This window comes from Meriones unguiculatus, chromosome 15, assembly GCF_030254825.1.
Source record: "Meriones unguiculatus strain TT.TT164.6M chromosome 15, Bangor_MerUng_6.1, whole genome shotgun sequence".
NCBI lineage: Eukaryota > Metazoa > Chordata > Mammalia > Rodentia > Muridae > Meriones > Meriones unguiculatus.
The window spans coordinates 37,410,021-37,421,148 of NC_083362.1; positions in this window are offsets into that span (position 1 = coordinate 37,410,021).

Sequence of the window (11,128 nt, forward strand, 5' to 3'; positions counted from 1 at the left end):
CTTGGAATTGAATGAAGGCTCTTTAGATAACATGCACACACACACTCACACAGGCACTATTGCTTGCGTGTGAGTAATCCTAGGGAAATTCTTTTTTTTTTTTTCTCTCTCTGCTAAAAGTTCAGACTTTTCAACCCTGATGTGGAAACCGAGGTACTGACTGCAGAAACAATGCTCAGGTGGAGAAGACGTCACAATCCTTGGATTCTGCTTCAGAAGGGGGAAGTACCCCGCCTATTTTAGGCCTGTAGGTGTGTATTCTGTGACGGCATCTTCTGTAATAACCTCTGGTTTGCCACAGAAAAGCTAGGAAATGTCTGAGATCTGGGGGGTTTCCTCTCAGCCTTCATTAGGGAATCTTTTCTTGGTTCTTAGAACTAAGCTTAATGAGTCAGTTGCCTGTCATGTAAAGTTTCCCTTAGTGAGTGATAATTCAGTGTCATTTCCACATTTCTAAATGTCAGGTTTAATGGATGTTCAGAAGCTGTGGGTTGGCACCTGTGTTTCTGAGATCATGCAAAAAGACTGGAAGAATGTGATGGGTGAACAGGAAAAAGTAACCTTGGGAGTTAGGCTGGGGCTGGGGCATAAAGGGAGAGAGAGGAAGAGACAGAGAGAGCTCAAAGAACAGTTAGACACTTACTGCCTGTTGAAACCATCTCAAGCTTAATCATGTCATAGTTAATCTAATCCTGGATAAGATTATAAAATGCATATTCAAGACAGGTCAAAAAACTAATGGTCTGTAAAGCAGCCTTCCACACTTAAACACTGTTGAGTGGTTTAAAAAAGGCTCAGATTCTTTGGAGTGTCTCACAATCAATGAACAATTAAAAACTGGTCATGTGGAATGTAGGATAATTTTCTGAGAAGGATGTTTAGGAAAGGTTGTACTTGAATTTCCTAATGTCACAGAGTGCTTATGTAAAAAGGCCAAAGGATTCTCTATATAGAAATATAAAGACTAGAAAAAAATAAGTATTAATTATTTTTAAAATGTAAGACAGAAGAGAAAGATTAAAAATGCTCACCAGAAACTGTGGGGACCCAGCAGTGCTTGTGATTTAGGGTCTGGGGAACTTGAAGTCATGATACAGTAAGCAGGCTACATCATAGGGAAGACACGGAGAGCACAGCCACCCTGTGAGACAGACGGACAATGTAGGGTGAAATGTGTGAGCTCTCACAGTGACGGGGACCAGCTTAGGTCAGAAGCAGCCTTAAGCCAGTTCAAGCCAGGATAACATTTGTAGCCAAGTGTGTGAGGCTCATGTCTGTCAGGTTTTGGCCAGGTGAGTTATGGGAAGTTTTCTGTTCGTCAAATTTCTTCGCACTTCGGGATTGGCGGGGAAACAGCTGCAAGCAAATGCTGCTTGTGCAATGGTTTTCATGGTGATTCTTGTGTAATGTGTGCACAAAGTTGGAAAATTAGGACAAACTTTCACACAGTTATGGATAAGAGAGCAAAACGGGGAATAACGTTTTATTATTTATTATGTGGGGACGAACACAATGTCTGGCAAAACTTCAGATAGATTAAATTAACAGGGTTTACTTGGACAAAAACGAAACAGGACCCAGGAAACACTTAGACCCAGAAGAGGGCGAGAGAACATTGCCCACCAGAATAAACAAGGAGGCTCTGCTGGCTGGTTTTATAGCCATCAGAGATCTGGGGGCCTCAACTAGGTTCTTCCCTCTAGACGTTTGTGCTGTAGACAAGCCTGCAAAGCATTTTCTTAATCAGTGACTGATGCGGGAGGGCCCAGCCCATCGCGTGTGGTGCCGTCCTTGGGCTGGTGGTTCTGGGTTCCATACAAGAGCAGTTTGAGTGAGCCATGGGGAGCAAGCCAGTAAGCAGCACCCCTCCACGGCCTCTGCATCAGCTCTTGCCTCCAGGTTCCCACCTTGACTTTCTCTGAGATGAACAGGGCTGTGGAAGTATAGGCCAAACAAAGCCTTTCCTCCTCAAGCTGCGTTTGTCGTGGTGTTTCATCCCAGTGATAACCCTGTGTAACCCCGACTGGGGCAAAGCTAACAGGCCAGGCAGAAGCACAGGAAGAGACACCACCTCGCTGACTGTAGGTGGAGTCCTGGCTTTTGGGGGCATGATGGATTGACTGCCCGTGGTTGGCTGACGTGCAGTTGGCTGTCACACTCCTTTGGCAGGTTTGGTGTGTGCTTGCACACATGCTGTGAGTGTTCAGGGTGTTATGTAGGAGCTCCAAGTGTGACAACCTCAGCGGTGACCTTTAGCTTCTTTAGCCAGTACATTATGTGATAAGCAGAGATAACAGGCAAAAAAAAAAACAAGGGTCTTTCGTCATTTAACAGTTCCTGAATTCAAGTCCTGGCTTCCTGCTTACGTCAGCCCCAGTATACCCATCTATGAAGTGGTGGGGTGGGGGGTGGGGGTGAAGTTATGTGGTTGTTAGAAAACACAAGGTAAAAAGAAAAAACTGTATCTGGGTATGATGACTCATGCTTGTTATCTCAGCATTCAGGATGCTGAGGCAGGGGGATTGCTACAAGTCTGAGGTTTATAGTACATAATAAGTTCTAAGCTAGCCTGGCTACAGAATGAGGTCTCATCTTGAAAAATCTAAAGTTTGTCTGCTAACGAGACAGAAATGATAATAACTGCTATTTGTGTAAAACGCTTGGCATAGATGGTCTGGTGTTCCAGCCTGTGATTGTCACTAGGCTGAGACAGGCAAATCAGGTGTTCAAGGCCATCCCAGAACACTTCAGAGGAATATCTGAAAAACAAAAATTCAATTTAAAAAAGAAGCTGGGAATGAAGTTTATAAATGGAGATCATTTGCCAAATTTGTGCCAAGCTCTAGGTTCAGTCTTCAACTAAGTAGTCCTGGCTGGGTTTAAACGTGGGTAATCCCCTGTTTCACTGCCTCAGTCCCCCAAGTGCTAGGGTCACAGGGGTGAGCCTCATGCTCAGATTAATCATTTGTTCTTGTGATGGAAAGCTGACTAGCACCACTCTCAGGGAGGGACACATTTCAAAGGAGTCTTTTGGATAGCAATCTTGTCTCAGTCATACCTTTCCATTAAAACCACTGACTGGTTTTTCCACCCTGGCCCACTGTATTCAACTTTCTACTTTGTTTTGTGTGATTGTGGATTTTAAATCAGCCAATGTATAAAATTAGGGCCAAGAATTCTTTCAGCTCTTGGTTCAGAAAACTCATTTCTTCTGTGGTTTTCTGAATTAATCTTATTTCTCGGTTGTCATATCTCATAACTCACTTTTCTCTATGCTGAGTTTAGAGTTTTGTTTTTTGTCTTTTCCATACAGTGACATACCAAAAGAGAGCCAGCCCTTCCTTTGCTAGTGTTTACTGCAAAAGTAATTTTTAAATTATTGAAATATTAATAATCAAAGGTAGGTAGCATGAAAGGGTACACGGTGTGTGTGTGTGTGTGTGTGTGTGTGTGTGTGAACAAGGAGAAAAGAAAATTCTCAGAAACCCATCATGTCAGCTCTATTGTCTAGAGATAATTGCTATCAAGTTTATTTCAAATGACTTTCTAGATATTCATATTCTGTATGATATAGGGAAAAATTTCCACTCAGTGAAAGCCAGATAATTTTATACATACATTCTGCAGCTTGCTCCCCCACTTTAATGATATACCCTAAACATCTCAGAATATTACAGTCATAGCATTCCCTTTCTTTTTCAGTAACTTGTGTTATGTGGTTTGTATGCAGTAAATGGTGCTTATTTGGGTGGTTTGTGTGTGTAATGTGTGTATGTGTGCTATATGGAGGTCAGAGGTAAATGCTGAATGTCATCCTCTATTCCTCTATTTACTGTTATTTTTGAAGTTTGTTTATTATCGTGGTGTGTTGGTATGATATGGAGGGGAAGGTGTACACATGGTGCCTTTGTGGAAGTCAGAGGACAGTCCAGTCCTGCGAGTTTACTGCCACATGGATTGCAGTGATTGAACTTGGTTTTTCCGTCTTGCATGGCAGGTACTTGAAGCTAGCCACCTAGCTGGCCTTCCATCCTGCTTTTTTGAGACAAGGTCTTTCACTGACCCTGGAATTCATCTGCTCAGCTAGGCTTTTTATCTCAGCTCTGTATCTCGTGCGGCCAGGCCTGGCTTCGACGTAGGTGTTGGGGAGCTGAGCTTCATCCTAGCACGGGAATCACTTTACCTGTTGAACCATCTCCTGAGTCCTATTTGTAGTATTCTTTAACCATAACTATGTGTGGTCATTAATACATCCACCAAATGTAGACAAGGACTGATGACCATTTGAATGAGGACTGCAGTTTTCTCTGGAGAATGTGAAGAAGAAAAATAGGCAAGATGAGGACACATGTAATGATACACATGTAGTGGTACCAAGTAGTTCAAAATGCGTGAGTATGGATTTGCCCTAAAGAGAGCAAGTTAGCTCTGGGAAGGCTGACAAGGAACGTTCTGATTAATTAATTAATTAATTAATTAATCTTTATAGATTTTAAGATTTGATTGGATCTGTAAGTTTTGGGTTGACTTCAATGAATGTACAAGAAGGTAAAAATACCTGTAACCAAATGTAGACAAATAAATACAGGCTATATTAGTGGGGACCATGGTGTCTCACACCTGCAATTCTAGCAGCTGGGAGGCTGAAGCAGGAGGGTGCTCCAGGTTCTTTGGCTGAACTGGTGAGTTCTGGGTTCCCTTGGGTTAGGGTGTAGAAAGGAGAGTTACTTCATCTTAGCAAATCTAAATACATAGACTGTGAGACATCTTGCTTGTGGGTACTAAAAAGTGGGAGGAAATGCAGTGAACATTGAATCTGGAAAGTTTAATGTTTAGCCAATTTGATCAGAATGACAGTTTTTAGGAGACTGAACTGGTAAATAAAACCAAGAACAGAGGACTCTGAGCATAGAGTCTTGCATACCAGAATCAGTCTGAAATGTGCTGTTTTCATTCTTTTCCAGATCTTTCTATTCTTCTTATCTCAAACTTTAGATGGTAACTATGATGGCTAGATTTATGTCGACTTGACACAAACTATAGCAATCTGAGAGTAGGAAATACCTCTCAGTTATAAACAAGGCTATACAGCATTTTCTTAATTAGTGATCGATGGGGCAGAGCCCAGCCCATTGCCGGTGATGTCATGACTGGGCTGGTGGTCCTGGGTTCCATAAGAAAGCAGCCTGAGCATGCCAGGAAAAGCAATCCAGTAAGCAGCACCCTCCATGGCCTATGCACCAGTTCCTGCCTCCATGTTCCTGGCCTGCTGGAGTTCCTGTCCTCACTTCCTGTGGTGATGAACAGCGAGGTGGAAGTGTAATCCGAATAAACCCTTTCCTCCCCAACTTGCTTTTTGGTCATGGTGTTTCATTGCAGCAATAGACACCCTAACTAAGACAGCAACTTGACTGAGCAGAATGAAAGTTTGTGTTCTTGAAGTTCTTAATTATTGTCTTTAAGCTATTGATCCCCTAAAGATGCCACCTCATTGCAATTTTTTGGGGGGAGGGATGTTATTATTTTATTTTTAAGTTGAAATTTAAAAAAACTATTTATTTATTCACTGTACATCCTGATTGTAGCTCCCCTCCTTTCCTCCCACCTCCCCCCTCGAGCACCCCTCCCTACCCTCTCCTCTCTCCTTCTCCTCAGACAAAGGGGAGGTGCCAACCCACCCTGGCACATTGAATCCCTGCAGGACTAGGTATATCCTCTCCCACTGAGGCCAGACAAGGCAGCCCAGTTAGGAGAATGGGACCCAAAGGGAGGCATTAAAGTCAGAGAGGACTCCCACTCCTGTTGTGGGGAATCCGCATGAAGACCAGGCTATGCCTCTGCTTCATATGTTCAGGAGGCCTAGGCCCAGCCCATGCATGCTCTTTGGTTGATGGTTCAGTCTCTGTGAGCCCCCATGGACCAGGTTAGCTAACTCTGTAGTTCTTGTAGAATCTTTCACCTCTTCAGTTTCCTTAATCATTCCTCCACAGGACTCCCTGAGCTCTGCCTAATGTTTGGCTGTGGGTCTCTGCATCTGTTTCCATCAGCTGCCTAGGTGAAGTCTCTCAGAAGAGTTATGCTAGGCTCCTGTCTATAAGAAGAGCAGAGTAACATTAATGGTGTCAGGGACTGATTCTCTCCCATGGAATGGATTTCAAGTTAGGCTAGTCTTTGGTTGGCCATTCCCTCAATCTTTGTTCTACCTTTGTCCTTGCACATCTTGTAGGCAGGACAAATTTTGGGTCAAATGTTTTGTGGATGGGTTGTTGTCCTTATCCCTCCACTGAAAGTCTTCTGGTTATAGAAGGTGTCCAATTCAGGCTCCATATCCCCCACTGCTAAAAGTCCCAGCTAGGATGAGCCCCACAGACGTCCTGGGACCTTCCTTAGCCAAGGTCTCTGGCAAATCCTAGAGATGCCTCCCACCTCTGAGTTCCATTCTCTCACCCAGCCCTCTCTACCTCTGCTCTCCCCCCCATCCTCTCTCCCACTCAGATCACTCCCTCCCTCCACCTCCAAGCCTACTTTATTTTTCTTTCTGAATGAGATTCAAGCATCCTCTCTTGGGTGCTCTTTGTAACAGCTTCTTTGGGTCTCTGAATTGTAGTATGGTTATCCTGTACATTATGGCTAATATTCACTTATAAGTGAGTATATAACATGCATGGCTTTTTGGGTTTAGGTTACCTCACTCAGGATGAATTTTTTTGTAGTTCCATCCACTTTCCTGTAACTTTCAAGATGTCCTTGTTTTTAATAGCTGACTAGTATTCTTACTGTGTAAATTTTCTTTATCCATTCTTTGGCTGAGGAACATCTGGGTTGTTTCCAGATTCTGGCTGCTATGAGTAAAGCTGCTATGAACATAGTTGAGCAAGTGTCTTTGTGGTATGATGGAACATCGTTTGGGTATATGTCAAGGAGTGGCATAGCTGGGTCTTAATTAATGTCTTTAAGTCATTGGACTATCTAAGGTGACATTGAAAGGCAGCATTTTTTTTTGTTTTGTTTTGTTTTTTTTAACTTCACAAAGTGAGCAAGCAAGCCAACAAAAAACTGAAAAAAAAATACTTTAAAGTATTAACTTGCTCCTGCATTATTTTCTGCACCAGGGACTGTGATATCCCCTGATAGTGGTAAGCAGTCCTCACTTCACAGTGCACGTGGCCTGCTTGATGACTCTCCAGTGCCCTCTTCCCTCATAGACAGTGTGGCCTGGAATTCTAGGTCAAATGTTCCTGGCTAATTAGTACAGCTAGAGGCCATGAGAAGGCCACCTTCTGCTACATTGCCTTGCTTTTAGTTTGTGGCTGTGCTTTCCTGTTTGCTGAACCGGAGTTCTTGAAGTCTTCATGCCCTTTCTTAACACAAAAGTGTCTTTTCCTACCATGCTCCTCTGTAACGCAGAACTACTCTGATTTATATATAGCTTCCATAATTATTTATTAACCCCCCTCCAAATATCATTTTTAAAAATTCCTCTGGCATTTGTGCATCTTTTGATGTGGACATTCAAGTGTGCTAAATAATCATTACAGAAACTATCCTTTATGTGTGTAAACACACATAAAGACAACCTTTGTTTGCCTCTGAGAATTGAAATAAAACTGCTCTCGCACTTAGCTTTAGTTTCTCAGTGAGTAACCAACCGGTCTACTGTTAGGAAATGGACCTTCTCTGTCTCCTGTTAGATTCCTTCCTCTGGAATCTCCTTAGCCTCCTGTTAACACGTGTATTCTAGTATAAGAGCTGGTCTCTAATGATCCCTATCTCCCTTACTATCCTTGCCTACATTGTACCGAAGTTGGTCTGTGTGACCAATATAATGTGGCAAAGTTAATATTATTTAACTTCTGAGTTGAATTTATAAAAAACAAAAACAAAACAACAACAAAAACTAGCTTTTGACATGGCTCCTTCTCTCTCATTCCACCACCCTCTCGTCATTTTTCTCCCAGGGAACCAGGGAAGTCATGTCATGAGCAGTCCTATGGAAAAATCCAGGTGAAGAGAAACTAAAACCTCTACCATATAAGTAGGCTTTGATGCTGATCCTTAGACCCAGCAAAGGCCAACACCTTGCTGGTATTATATCCTGCTGGTCAGACACAGACAACTAAACTTGGGTTAATCTGTTAGAGAATAGTGGATAACTTGTCCATTGAGCCTTCATTTTGATTTTCTGTGTAAGAGTGTTGGCCTGCATGTATGTACGCCATGTAGATATGCCATGTAGATACTCATTGTGCTTGGAGGCCAGAAGAAGGCATGAGACCTCTTGGAACTGGAGTTAGAGATAACTGTGAGACACCAGCCCCCATCTGGCATTCTTTTGATTAGCTTTTCATGGTGTTTTGAGAGTCCCAAGACTCCCTCCTGTTCAATGTTTGCCTGGATTACCAGTGATTACTCACAAGAGTGAAAAGGCTGTTATAGCCACAGAGAACATATTATGGCAAAGGGCACAGATAAAGTCAGCAGGGCAAAGATTTTTCTCAGGAGAGAATACAAGGAGCCCAGCACAGGCTCTGCAGTCTTTCTTCACCACAGGATATGAGACTTGCGTCCTCTCTCTAAGCAAACAATAGGAGCATGTGTAAGGAATCACGTCGGAACCTCTGTGTTCAAAGTTTTTGGCATGCTGGTCACAAAACATGTCTTTGTATGCATGCAGCCTAAGCAGCTGAAACTTAAAACCCCAATGCTGAAATGTGGCATGGATCATTAATCTCAGTCTTTGCACAAAACAGCCTGACACACTGAAGTGGTACAGCTCATTGCTCTAGGTGAACCAGCAGAACCACGAATCCTTAACATCCAAGAGGGGCATTCCTAGTGCCAGTCAGTGTGCCCAGTGCTCAGTTATCTTGGGCACATGCAAGGAACAAGCAAACAGACAAGGTCACAAAAAGTGGCTGGTAGCTAGCCCCAACTGGCAAACAGATAGGAAGGAGACCTTGAATAGTTCTAGCCCCGAGACTTCATCTCCCAGCCTTAGTTGTTAAAGAATGGAGATCCCAAAGATGCATCCCGCTTCTCACATTCTGACTCACAGAAACCATACAGAAAGAAGTTGCTCCTTTTGAGGTAGTGTGTTACACAGCTACTGTGAGAGTATTTTCCTATACTAGATCTTGTATTCTTCAATTGAATTATCAATGTGAACTTTATGTTTCAGGGTACCAGATTTTGTTGCATTATGTTAAATAATACCAGAGTCCTCTTTTGTTGTCAGCTGTGCTACGGGGAATTATCAGGGTCCTCTTGATGATTGTTATTAACTTTGAGTCCAGGGACACATTTATATTGCAGGTACATTATCTTTGGTACTGAACAGGTACCTTTGTAGGGGTTATTTGAGGTATTGGCAGTTTCATTTATTTATTTATTTATTTAGAAATAGAAATGGCAAGTGTTTTAGGCTCTGTAGTTCTCTGTCTCTCATATATTTCTTTGTTTTGCAATCCTTTGAAAATATCCAAATCATCCTCAGCTTGTCTCATACTGTTCTATTTCTGTGAAGAGACACCACAACGAAGGCAACTCTTATGAAAGAAAGTATTTAGTTGGGGGCTGCGAACAGTTTCAGGAGTTCAGTTTTATCATCCTGGTCTCATACATGGCAGCATGTAGGCAAGTGCTAGATCAGTAGCACTTAGGCAGAGGGAGACAGTGGGGTTGGTGTCCCCTTTTAAAACCTCAAAGCCCAGACCCAGCGACACACCTCCTCCTCCTAGTCCTCATCAAGACTGCAGATCTCTGCTGATGAAGCAGTAAAATATGTGAGTTTATGGGGGTCGTTCTTACTCAAACAACCACAGCTTGTGAACTAAGTCGGTGGTAGTCTGATAGGCTTGGCCCTTAGCTGCCGTTTGCCAACATCTGGTTTCCCAAAGTGCTTTGCATTCTGGTTTTCCACCCTGTCGGAAAGGACCAAGAATCATTCCCACTTTTGAATGAGTCACGTTTTTCTGCACATTGATGTTTAAGTTCGTTCTCTTATAGACTAGCACATGGGCAAGGACTTGGAAAGGCCGCACTCCATTTCCAGGGTGCCATGGCTCTCAGCGTTGCCGTCCTCTCTGCCACCCAGGGAAACGCATTCTAGCCATCTTAGCTTCTCAGAACTCCAATCTTTCTGTCCTTTGCTCGTTGAGACAACAGGTCTGCTCAGATTCCCATTGTCGCATCATCATTTTCTTGTATGCGCTCTTTTTTTTGTGGGGGTGTCTTTTTTATTTTTTTCAAAGACAGAGTTTCTCTGTGCTGTTCTGGAACTTACTGACTAGACCAGGCTGGCTGGGAACTCACAGAGACCTGCCTGCCTTTGCCTCCCAAGTGCTGGGATTCAAGGTGTGTGCCACCACCATCTGGCATACGCTCTTTCTCTTATGTGCTGGTTCCCACCCATATTGCACATAAACATGTGACAAAAATTGCTCAGTTCTCCTTAATGTCTTCAGTGTTAAAGGCACACCATATCAGCAACCACATCATCAGTGACAGAGAGAAAAGTTATGCTTCGCCGGGCATAGACTTACAAGATTTCTACTTGATCTTAGCTCAACTCTGAAGACTGTAAACTTTTCTTAATCAGCATGCCTGGTAGTGAGCATGTACTTTTGACAGTGATTCTTTGCATTCCAAGATAGCCTATTTCACTACTGAATAGCAATAATTATCAGAGAATGTACTTTATAATGACCTAATACGCAATTCCTCAACACGCCGATGTTTCGGTTCTCATTGAATTTGTAAGCTGAGCTTTTTCTTTGTTCGTTTGCATGTTCATAATTGATTCTGTCTACAGGTATGTGACGAGTGTGTGCTGCATGCTGGGCTCTGTTCTGAACCTGGAGCTGCAGAAGTGAGAAGAGAATTTGGTGTCAAATGAGCTTCAAGTACGTTTCAATTTAGTGGGAAAGTTAGAGAGCAATCAAAAGTATGCAAATTTCTGTAAAATTACAGTGACGTGAAGAGGGGTTATATGATGGAACGTGGAGAGGAGTGAGCCTAGTGCAGAAAGTTAGGGGGACAAAATGACAGAGCTTGAGGTGATATCTGAAAGCCAAGGAGGAGTATGAAATAATCAGAAAAAGAGGTGAGAGCTTCCGGAATGAGGGATTGG